Source organism: Halyomorpha halys, unplaced genomic scaffold (assembly GCF_000696795.3).
Source record: "Halyomorpha halys isolate HHAL.00 unplaced genomic scaffold, Hhal_1.1 Scaffold872.1, whole genome shotgun sequence".
In the NCBI taxonomy this organism is placed as follows: domain Eukaryota; kingdom Metazoa; phylum Arthropoda; class Insecta; order Hemiptera; family Pentatomidae; genus Halyomorpha; species Halyomorpha halys.
The window spans coordinates 3,112-16,604 of NW_027113936.1; the positions used below are offsets into that span (position 1 = coordinate 3,112).

The 13,493-nt window shown below is 28.2% G+C and overlaps 1 long non-coding RNA gene across 1 annotated transcript in view; it reads right to left on the reverse strand.

Annotated features, from left to right (window-relative positions):
* Nucleotides 1-5,385: 5,385 nt before the first annotated feature.
* The window catches only part of LOC136796719 (uncharacterized), a 465,623-nt gene continuing 457,515 nt past the window's right edge, over nt 5,386-13,493 (reverse strand). Inside the window, exon 5 of the long non-coding RNA XR_010844464.1 lies at nt 5,386-5,540. This is a non-coding gene — a long non-coding RNA (uncharacterized lncRNA). The remainder of the gene's footprint in view (nt 5,541-13,493) is intronic.

Below are 13,493 nucleotides of genomic sequence, written 5' to 3' on the forward strand. Positions count from 1 at the left end.
AAGAGCTGGGAAATCTGAACTCCTGGTTTTCCATTCCTAAGTGAGGGGACAAGCTGTGTTCGTGGTTCCCCAGGCTGAATGTATATATTGCAAATATGAATGAATATGTTTAAAATGTTTAATTTAAGTTTATTTTTTTGTTATTATTATTACTTTTTTCTACTCCTCATTTCATTACCAATTAATTAATATCTCAATAAATATGGTATGAACCTGAAGCTTCATTAAATATTAAATATTTTGAATACAAAAAAAAATTAATAGGGAAGAGAATTATTTACATTCTACTATATATAATAAATATTTCAGTCATAAATATCTAATTTAAAACAAAGTATTTTTCATCAGTTTTTCAAATAGAAATGAGGAAGTAGCACGACCCCGGTCATATTTTATTTTTTATAAGCTGTTCATTTTTTTTTTTTTTATGTAGAGGAAAATATTTAAAGGCACTTTCATTATTATAATTTTTCCTTCGGGGTAGAGTCCCTCCACAAATAGAGTTGGCTACATCAATCAACATAGCGTTAGTTTATTTAAAAGATTTCAAAAAAATATATATACAAAGTATAAAAATATATATATCACAGTATATACAGCTGACATCCCAACACATGTGTGCTCCCAGTTTATGAGAACCCTTTAATTGCATTCTAAGCTCTCCGATTCCTATATATTACAACCCTCGAAAAATGGTATCAAAATCAGAGGATTAAATTAAATCTCATCAAATAACCTTTACTCTTCGTCGAAAACCTGCCAACTGCTCTACAGTATACTTTCATAACTACTCTTACTTCTGTCGAACAGATCCGCCTCGTTGTACTTTGTCACAAATAAAATCATACATAAAGACCTTAATATTCCATATGTAACCGATCTAGCCCAAACCAGGTATAATCCTTATTACCAAGTATTCTTCGTAAAATCCCGAATGTTCCACCCAAACCCACTAGTGGCAATCCTCCGAGGTGCCTGAAAAGAAGATGATCTCGAGACCTTCTACATGTCTATACCGTACCATTGTAATCTAACATCATATTTATTAGATATATTTTTATGTAAATATAGTTGTAAATTTTTATTAAATAAAAATAAGATATTTACTGAGGTCATGTCTAAAGCACTGTGCGTTAACTTTATTGTTAAACAATGTTTACCTTTTCCGCAATGTTTAACTAACCATTTCATAATTTTTAAACTTTAAAAAGAGTTATCAGTCCGTATGTTTTTTTGTTTTATTTTATATGTTCCCCCATAACAGAGCTATTCTTAACCGATATGATTTTTTTTAATAATAAAATATGGTGGATATTCTAATGTTAATTTTATCAGAATCCAATAAATATTATTATTTGTTCAATCATAACTTTACAATTCCTATATCGATTTCAATGCTTCTTTTTTTTTTTTATTTGTTGTTATTATTATTACGATCTTACTTTCACTAACCTATATACGAAATATATAGTAAGGGAACACTTTCTTTCTTTTTTTTTCTTTAGATCTAAGCCCTTTGGATATGCCTTGAGTGGTACGAGGAAAGAAATCGCCCTTACCTCTGTAACCTTGTGGAAAAGTATAGGGGGATAGGAACCACCTTGATCTTGGAGCAACAGGCAACGATAAATACTGCCCAGTTCCTGAATCAGTACACACTTGACTCCCTTATCTCCAATATTAGCTGATGGTTCCATCACAGTTAACCAATCTTATTGAAAATTATTTATTTTTTTTTTTAAACATTTTTCAGTGAAGATAAAAATATTATCCATTTATGAAAGATTTAATATTCATTTATTAATTTAAAATATTAACTCTGTTTTTAGTATACTAAAACCCAGCTTATTTAATACCGAGGTTTAAACAAAGTTTTCAACATAAAAAAAGTTTTTATTTAAAACAAATGAAACTAAATGGGTAATTATTAAACTTGCATTTCTGTTGTCCCTTATCAATAAAATGGTTTTCAATGATCACTTTACATTCATATTAGTTGTAATGAATAATCTAAAAAAAAAAAAATAATAATCTCGGTTGACATTTGTTTTTTAGTATGATGAAATAATTATACTGTTCTATTAATTGCAACTTTACATAAAATACAACAAGTAAATTTGAAGTGAGATCATAATAGTATTTATACAGGCTTGTAGAGAAACTACTCATTGGTAACACTCTAATAAAGTTTTTACATTATAAAGTCTCGAGGGCATCTTCTTGTCAGGCGCCTCAGAAGATAGTCAGAAAGGAAAGAGGAAGCATGGCTATAGTCTAATGGGTTCAAGTGGTTAGGGAGTTTATAATGGAAGGATTAATATCTGGTTTGGGCTAGATCGGTTACTTATGGGACATTACGGTCTTTATACATGATTTTATATTTGACAAAGTAAGGAGCATTGAGGATTCTAGATTGTAAGAATTGGATACAAGAGGAATTCGAAGGTTTAATGGAACCCCAAAGCTCAACTCCGTATGTCCAGATAGGCTTTATAATTGTCATTTAAATCAGTCTGTTGTAATGAATTGGAAGTTTTGGCCGGTTGTCTAGTAAGTGCTGTAATAGTCGGAATTGACGTGCAGTTGTCTTTTTGACTACCTATCTTTTCAGTCTTGTGTGAGGATACTAGTAACTTAAAATATCATTCTCATGGCTATGGAAAAGAAAATGGCCTCGAGATCTAATATACCTTTAGGCCTGAGACTGGCTTTACTTACTTGAGGGAGGGGTGACTGAAAATATCTGAGCCTAGGGATGGAAATCGGTTCGATGTTTCATAATATTAATATTGTGACTATGGTTGTATTTTGACTTTTATAAGACTCTAAAAACGGACTTACACCAACATACACAATTGTATGCATTTATGGGTATATGTTCAGGAACGAGTTCGTGTGTGTATTTTTCGTATGCGTTGTCCACAACAAAAAAAAGTCTTTTTAACTCAAAATATCTATCAGTGATAATTGTCTTAAATCTAATTCTTTTTACTTTTGGTTTTAGCTGTCACTTTCGTATGTTCCAAAGCACCTTAAGGATAATTACTGGACTTTAAAGTTGATTTTGAAAACAAAATTTTTTTCTTTAAATTAATCAAGTAATATTTTATAAAAATATATAATTTAGTCACATATTTTTTTCAAAATTAAAAACAAATGAGGAGAAATAACATTGATTAAACTACTTACTTCTTCTTTTTTTTTTTACGACAGGACATTGGTCCAATCTCAGGCGCTGAGGATACCAGGCTGAGATGGATACTGTAGAATCTAGAAGGTGTATCTTTTTTTTTGGACAACTCAGCGTAGCATTCCTTCAACATCTTGAGGATGCTGCCGTGTCTTAAAAACGTATGTGAACAATATAGTCACATCTTATACTTTTATTGATATTATATGAATCATATTAGCGATGGGATATTTAATTATTAGAAAAAAAAAGTTGTCATTTCTTAAAATAACGAAAAGACCTGATTTTTCAAGACAATAAAATACACTATTATTGTTTTCAATTACAAACTAAATTTTAGTTGTAATTTCAAAAACAGCTAATATCCACGTGGCTATGTTGTAAAGTAAAAAAAAAAATGTGTGTACATATCTAATCCTGGTATGTAAAGTGAATATAGTGTTCATATTAAACCATTTTTTGTGTACTGGAACATCAATTAATTACTCGACAGTGTATTAACGAAAAGTAGTTTCAGGAAATTAGTTAGAATTTTTAGTGTCCCGAGTCTTAGTGTTAGAATCCTATACATAATGTAGACATAGCAGAGAGTATTTCTCATGAAAGATAACTTGGCTTGGAATCCCTTCAACAAATGGTGATGGTGTGATGTTCCGAAAATATTAATAAAAATTAATTAAAGTGAAAAGCTTTAATTTATTTTAGATAAATAAAATTAACTTTTTTCAGAAAATAAAAACGGTTCAATTCAAAATATTTTGGTATACGTAGTTTCTAAAATTAAATAAAGTATATGAAATGTATATTAAAGATAAAAAATAAAATAAGCCTCAAACACCCATTCAAGTGTTCTACAACTATTATCGGTGTCTAGGAATAATAATTAAAATAAATATAATTTCCCCCTTCCGAAATATATTAAATGTTTTCACATTTAATCATTATGTATATAACAATCTATAGGGGTACTTCACATGGTTTTTTTTAGATCTTCTGCAAAGATTTTATCAACTCTCATGTGTACCTAATCTGACAAATAATAAAATAATTCTAATTAAAATAATATTTTAATTAAATTACGTTTAAAAATTCATCCTAATCAATGTAAAACCTGAAAATGAATTTAATCGAATTTTACTTACTGTAAAAAATATTAATATTACTGCTAAAAATCTTTAGTATAATTATATTTTTTTAATATTAAAATCTTTAATTAAATTAAATTAAGAAAATTTTACTAATATTCAAAAATAAAATCTATGTAATGTGTAATGAGGGGTAGTTTACAGCTGTAGACTGAAGATCCTGAACTCTCAAATTAAAATAATTAAGTTGTTAATTGGCAATATGATTCGATACAAATATAATTTTATTACATGAATAATAATTAATGCAAATATTGACCTTCTTTAATTAATGATATATTTAATAAATATTATTTCCAATTCATTGAACAATTTAAATATAGGAATGAAATAAATTATTTATGAATTCCTAATCAATTGAATGATTTTTCAGAAAATTAAAATAGACTTTTTTAGACAAATTTTAATTTTAATAATTGAAAAAAAATTAATTAACTCAAATTTCAATAGTAAATTAAAAATAATAATGATAAATAAACCAGAAGTGAGAGGAGGTCTCTGAAGTAGATATAAATAATATTAACATGCACATGCTTCATGCATTTAACACTACACACTAGAGATATGACACCAATCCAACCTATCTGATAACAACTGCGTACTATGTTAATCATCTAATAATTCATTTATCAAAGTCACATTTTATTAAAATAATTTTAATTAATGATGAATCTATTTCAAAATAATCAAATTGTAATAATGTGTATAATATGAATGTAAAAAAAATTAAAAGCCTTTAAAAATAAAAGATCAAGAAAAAAAAACTATATTTTCGGAGTTAAATAAAAGCATTTGAATAAACTATTAGACGATAGAGTGAGATAAATACTTTTAGGTTACAATGATCCAACATACAAATGACCACTTAATAGAAATATATATCTCAAATGGTGTTCGAAATTTTTACTACCCAATAAAAGAAAAAAAACTTCAACATGCAATGTCCAGATTGGACAGGGACCATGGTCCTGATCAAACATAATTTTAAGTGATGTAATTTATTCATAATAATAATGATTTAATAGCCGCATTGTAAAGTAAGATCAATATATAAACATTGATCTAATAATTCACTTTATTTTTTGAGTGAAGGACCATAGTGTACATGCTTGGAACTTGTTCCACTGACCTCGCACCCCAAGAGGTGAGGAGTCCCAAAGTGTAGGTTGCCTGGCAACTAGCTCCTCTGCGTCTGTATCTCAGACCTGCAAAGCAAATACATATTTAAGGAAAACAATAACAAAAATTATATACAAAAAAGAATTTTTTTCTCCACCGTACACAATATTAAAATCTAAAACTATGCTAAAATAATCAATTCTCTATAATATTTCAAAACTAAAATAACTATTAATGACTTCTTTGATCCTCTGAGCTCTGAGAAAAGAAAATGACCCCGGGACACCTAATATAAATGTCACTTGATTGTTTTTAATGGGTAATGTAAGTCACCGTCGTTTGTATATTTTTTATTTATTAATTTATATATAACGAAATAAATTAATAAAACTGTATTACTATATATTCCTTGCAGGTATATTTATCAGGAAGTAGATATAATAATTATAGTTTTTATTAACAGACCAGTACAGCATTTAAACAGATAATTTATTCTATTCTCACAAATGAGACAATATATAGATCAATATATTATCTATAATATTTCTTAATAAAGGAGTCAATTTGGTAGTCAATCAGAGCAAGAACGTATAATTAATATTATACTTCATTGTTAATTACAAATTAATTATGTAGCAATTAATCATTTATCATTTTAATAAGTTATCTTCAACAAAGAATAATTTACAAAGTATTTGTATAATTTACTTACCTGCAGAGTTGATAACAAACTGAAACCTCTAACCCAAAGTTAACTGAAATTCAAATACTACCTAGTACTAGAAATACGTTTTACATTGAAATCCTTTTATGAAAATGATGAAATGTTTAATTAAATTACTTCCAATTTATTAAATTATTCCAGAAACGGTTTATTTACATGCAAATATTTTATTACCATTGAGTCGCTAAAATACAAGTTATCAATCCTTTATTATCTATACCAATATTATTTCATTAGGTAAGCAAAAATAAAAACACAAATAAAAAAATTATTTATTTGGGCAGAAGTTTTGACCTGAATTTCAAGTCTTCATCTCACCGTACCCGCCCCCCTCTCCACCACACCATCTTCTCCACTTAGAAACTATTGTTTTTTTTTTGTAGGTATTTGACTATCGCGGTTCATTTCTAGACAGAATTAATGCGTAGGCTCTAACATAATAATTATTGAGAAGAAGTGGGATAATATGAAAATATAGAAATATATATTTATTTACCAACTTATAATTAAATAAATATTCAAATACTTTTCATACGTGCATATGCATCGTTTAATTTACAAAATGATTTTTATTTTTACAAGTACCTGTTTTTCTAAGAAAAATTGTGTTTCTTTCTTCGATATGTAGTTCAAAATAGATAAGTTCTAAGTAAATAATAAACTACTGTTATAATAAAGAAAAAATGTAATAATTATTGCCAAGTGTATCGGAAGAGATCTGGGACTAGACTGAGGGCGAAGTACTGAATACGCGAACCTGCACGGACCTGTTGAGTCCGAAGTTCAAACTGGGCTATGAGAAAATAAACCTGTTTTATGGAATATCATTTTTATTTTCGACTTATAAAGAATATAATAATTTCTTTTGTTATTGTAAAATGGAATAATTGATAAAAAATTTACAGGTAATTTCATCAATAATTACGAGTAAAATCCTATTTTTAACATTACTTTTTTATAGAAAATATTGCGTTACCTAGACATGTAGTTGAACACCATAATATATTTGTGAATTAAAAAAGCTGTTGATATAACCAAAAATATTAAAATTACAAGGAAATGGTTGATATTTTAAAATAACGGTTTGTACTTATTTTCTAACGTTTAAGACAAATTAATAAACATTTTTAGGGCATGTGGATTAGTTAATTTATAAGCCCATATTTTTTTTTTTTAACTTTTATATATACCTTATTTCTTAATTGTAAAAGAAATCTTTTGTCACATTCTTCGATATACGAAAGTAGTGAATTAATCTTTTTTAGTGAAGCTACAAATTCCTGTTACAACTAATAATTATTTATTCTGAAGAGCATTGGTAAAGAGCTGGGACTAGACTATGAGAGGAGTGCATGATAACTGAACCTGCACGGACCTGTCGAGTCCAAAGTTCAAATTAGTGGGCTATGAAAAAATAAAACATAATATTGAAATATATGTTAATTTAAGAATTATACAGAATATTATTATTTAATTGTTTCTAATTTAACAAGCAATGGGACAGTTGTAAGTAATTTACGGTAAATGATGGAACGTTCACCAGTAACTAGTAGTGGGAATATCCTTCCTTAAAAATATTATCAGCGTCTTATTTAAAATATTAGAGAACTATTGTTTGGTTCGTTTAAAAACTTAGGTTCATTTTTAGGTGGAATGAAATTTTTATATAAGCAATAACTATAATAATTATGGCGAAATATCGGTAGTATAGTAGATGAAAATAAAAAAATATATTTATTTTAACACTTAAAATAATAATTAATAAACTTTAATGGTACATAAATGCATAAATCACGCATTTGTTAATTTAAAAGCCAATATTATTTATTTAAATCTTTTATCATTACCTTGTTTTTGAATTGCGGAGAAATATTGTGTTCCCTTCTTAGATGCACAGTTTATTAATTCTAAGCATTTTGTATAAGCAATGGACTACTTTAATAACTAAAAACTTAAATAGCTGTTGCGATGTACCTCAGCACGAAGCTAGAAATGAACTGAGGGCGAAATACATTCTACGATCCAGTATGAACCAGTGAGATTCAAATTTCTTAGTAGTAGGCTATGAGAAAATAAAACTTCTTGTATTATATTTTAATTTATCAATTAATGATTTTGTTTTTATTATCTAATAAATAATCGAACAATTGTTAAACATTTGATTTATTGCTAAAGCATCAGTTATTTAAAAAAAATACTATTAATTATTTATAAGTTTTATAATCCAATTATTTTAATACATCAGAAAAACCTTTGAGTCGATTCCTCAGATTTTTTTAAAAATCATGTTTCATTTTAAAGTGAAATTAATTGTTTTCAATTTTCAACATATAATAAGATAAATTGTTATTTCCTAAACTACATAAGAAATTTTAATTACGCAAGATGAGTGATTTCAGAAAGTTAATAAAAAAATTTCAACATATAAAAGAACAATTAGTAAACGTTTAGGGTACATGCTGGTGCATAAATTAAGAATAGGTTAATTTAAAAGCCAATTCAGTTAAAAGTTTCATCAGTAGCTTATTACAAGGTTACAAAGGAAGTTTTATTACTTTCTCAGATATTTTATTAATCTTAAGTACTTTGAAGAAGCAATAAACTCTGGTTATAACGAACCATTATAATAATTATTGCGAAGTGCATTGGTACATTATGTGAACTTACATGGGCCTGATAAGCTCAAAGTACAAAGTAGTGAAAATAATAACAGATTCAGTAACATATTTTAATTTACGAATCGTAAAAATAATATTATGATTTTTCTTCTATGCATAATAGACTAATTTTTAAACTGGTCATAAAATAATTGGTTAATTAAACCAGGAAAATTCTTTAATAAAAAATTTTACGATTACATTATTTTTTAAATAATAGAGAAACTATTGTGTTGCTTTTTTTAGATATGAATTTTAAAAATCAGGATTCATTTGAATATTGAATAAACAATTGATATAAGCAGTAGTTAGGTATAACCGTTATTTGGAATCAGTGAGTACATAGAAAAAGAAAGATATTTATTTTCGAACACATAATAAGACAGTAATAAAGTATTTGTGGTAAAAGCATATGCACAAAAAAATAATCGGTTTATTTAATAACTAGCATTATTTATTTATCGGTATTGTATCGGTTCTTTATTTATGAATTAAAGAGGTGTATTACTTTCTTAGACAGTTTATTCCTCCTACGTCTTTCTTGTAGTAAACTGTTACTACGAGCAACTATAATTATTGTTGATAAAATAACATAATTTATGGCCCACATGATTATTATTGTCCTAATAAAGCCTGAATTGACCAAACATAGTAATTAACTGCTATTTCGGTGGTTCGAGCATAATTGAATTTTTAAAAATTGAGTTTTAAAATGTTTTAATAATTGTACGTCCATTTTTTTGATTAATTAAAACTAAACCTCAAATAGTGCCAAAAATCAGAGGCCTTAATATTTTTTATTTCAATTAATTATATCAGCGGCTACAGAGAACATGACAGTTTTCCGGATTTCCATGTAATAATGTGTAAGGTGAGTCAAACCTTTTGGGTATCAAGATCCAGCCTTTGTCATCTGTATATATATATATTAAATTTATTTATTGATATTTACAATTGTACATTATAATACATTTAGTAAATTTGATCTTAGAGTAGTGCATGCGTGTAGAGGCCCATTGGTAGCACTCTAATGACGTTTTATATTAGCAGGTCTCCTGGCCCTCTTCTTTTCAGGCGCCTCGGAGGATTGTAAGAAATAGAAGAGGAAGCAAGGCTAGAAACTAGTGGGTTTAGGAGGTTAGGGAGTTTATAATGGAAGGAAGATATATGGTTCGGGCTAGATCGGTTACATATAGAACATTAAGGTCTTTATGAATGATTTTATTTGTGACAAAGTAAGGGACATTGAGGATTTTATCGTATCCAATCCTTACAATCCGGAGGATTTTGGATTGTAAGGATTGGATACGAGTGGAATTCGAAGGTTTAGTGGAGCCCTAAAGCTCAACTCCGTATGTCCGGATTGGCCTTGTTACAGTCATGTAGATCAGTCTTTTGCAATGAATTAAATCTAAATATTAGTCCTTTTAATCTATTTATTTATTTATTTTTAACTGAGTTACTGCTGTGACTATTGTGCTTTCGATTTTTTTGTATATTGCTCTCTAATAATAATTATAGTTAATAATAACAACAATAAATTCTTTTAAATTCTTCAACGGACTAAACGTGGGTTGCCGATCACTGGAGATATTATTTATCTCGTTACGTAAGCGGCTTTAAAGAACATGAACGGATTGCCATGTAGTAATACTGTGTAAGGTGAGTCAACCCTGGGGTATCCAGATTCTGAGTCAATTAAGCCTGAATAAAGTGTTTACTCTTGATGGTAGAAAAATCTGGTGGTCTAGCGTGATCATGAACAAGTTTCCCTCTAGCACAACTGTCGTTCAAGAAACGGTACTTCCTACGAAGTACTACACCCCCGAATCTTCATGCGTTAATTTTAAATTTTTTAAACATAACATAATACATAATATGTCAATATCTAGTAAAATATATTATTATTTATATATTTTAAATAGTATAATTAATTATGTTATTATTAATTAAAATTATAAATAAATTGTTATAGTCAATGTGACATTTGACAATAAAAACTACACCTTTCTATTACGATTATAAATTCTGCTTAGTGTAAATTTTCTTTTTTGGTGAAATACACCTATTAATTTTTATGTTTATCACTTTCTAATTTTCACTACTTTTATTTTAATGTATTTATGCGTGTATTTATATCCTTGTATTCTCATAAATATTGGTGAGTTGTATTTTTTAGATTATAATTACCGATTACTTATATACAAGACTATGTTAGATTTATATATAATGTAAAATACATTGTTAATATATTTAAACATTTTACTATTCATATAGTTGATATATTTTATATATGAATTATTATGTTATATAAGAGAAATATATAATAATAACGATATATATATCAAAATAATAGAAACAAAGTGAATAATAACAATAATAAATACAAAAAAAAACATAATAATCATAAAATTATTCCTCATTTATTCTTGGACTAGTATTTTTAGAATAATATTATAGGCACCGACAAGAGACATTAGTGCCTTAGGGTATAATACAAATTAAAAAAAAAAAAACTGAACTAATAGAACATTATAAAATATAATCGTTCTTGGAATACAAAATCGATACGAATGGGTGAATTTTCCCATACCAAGATCAAAGAATAAAAAAGAATTGGCCTTGACTGAGAGGGTACTCAACAAGTAGCCCTCCTACGGCTAGCTTCGAGGGACAAGGGCCAGCTCCAAGCAAGTCCTTAAATGGAAGTCCTCCTTTCAAGGGGACCTTAACAAAGGAAGAAAATTCTTTTTCCTCCTCCTTGCAACTACTAATATATCCAGCTTTATGATCTCCTCTTATACCTCAACATAAAAGTGTACAACGAACGGTAATGCTATTGGAGGGATACCGAAACCGTAAATAAAATAACCCTGTACAGATGTAGTTACAATTTGAATGAATGAAGTAGTTGACCAATGCCGATGAAATAAATTTAAGAAAAAACATTGAGGAGTCTATTAATTTGAACAAAATATATTTTTAAAAAAATGTATGAAACATAAAAATTATGCTAATTTATTTAATTTAAAATTTAAATCTTTACCGCAGCAACCAATGAAGGGTCAGGGATTCATTACTTTGCAAAGAAGTAATGTTACTAGACCAACGGTTGTGCAAGGAGGAGATTTGGTCAGAATCACGCTCGACCGCCAAATTTTTGCCCAATTTAAGAGGCAGGGTGGACCAAAGGAGTGCTCCAGAGACCAAAGGAGTGCTCCAGAACCCACAGGAGTTGCCTCCCGGCTACAGTAGGAGTATTCATGATGTGTTAAATGTAAAATGTTTTACAATGTTAAATGTTATACATATAGGATTGTGAGCAGCCCTATTTAAAGTCATATTAAATGCTTAAGAGCTCCTAGCGGATTTTCTGAGCAACTCGTTTTATAACCTTTCTTTCCAAAAGTTCATGTTCTTGCTTACTTATAAGTTTTGATCAAAGTAATTTATTACTGCATGCCTAAAATGAGTGGAAAGTCGAAGTTTGTCCACTGAATGCCTTGTTGATCTTCTAACTGGTGAGGAAGTGAATCAAGATGAGCTAATTATCAACTCCCATTACATTATTATTATTATTGTCATCCATTGCTTTATTAGTTATAAAAACATCCAAAATAATACTAACACGATCAAAACACAAACTACGAGCAAGTAACCTAACACCAAGACAACAAAAATGGTGACGAGCTCACATGGTCTGTTGCGTAACGTCACTCTACTTTAATCAGACATAGTAACAGATTCTCATTCGTGTTATGTTATATCGTTGTAATATGCTAAAAGAAGGAATTATTTCTCCATTTAACATGAGTTTATTCATTTAATACACTTTAACATGTTAAACTAAAGATCATGAATATCCTTATTGAAAACAATATTAACAGAAAACAATTTTCTGCCCAGCCGGATTCGAACTCAGTCCTTAGAGTCAGTAGCCACGCGTTTCCCATGCTACTTATTATTATTATTATTATGAAATATTATTTTCTTCAACACTGATATTATGATAAAATATTATATCCCTCTATTATTAGTAAATAGCACTAATCCAGTTACCGTGATGACTAATAAAAATAAATAGTGATAAAATTCTATGCCAAGACCTCATCTTAACAGACAACTAAGTTTGAACCCCTCTATTACGGAACCCATCACTCCGGATCCGGACGCCAATTTTATCCCTTAACAGAACTTTACACTCCTGTGCAACGAACAAAATTCATAAAAAATGAATATACAAACAAATGATCACTAAATTTAGAGATATTGATTGCACTAAGAAATATTTAGTTAGTGTATTGTGTATAGTGTATGTATGGATCCAGAGTATGTACAATTATACAAAATATCAGTGTTGTATTCAGTATTCAATATATTCATAAAAAACTTGAATCCCTCTCTCAAAATACAAGTAGGGGTAAATATAATCATCAACTGTCAGAGAATCTTTCATCCATTTCATTCATAACAAAAAGACAGAGATGATTCAGAGGAAGAGCATGTATACATAGCACATTTCATTTATTTATTGTTTATATGTATATTTTATATTTATTACTTTTATTTTAATGTAATTATGCGGGTATTTTTATCTCTGTAAATATTTGTTGAGTTGTATTTTTTAGATTATAATTACTAATTACCTATAATCAAGA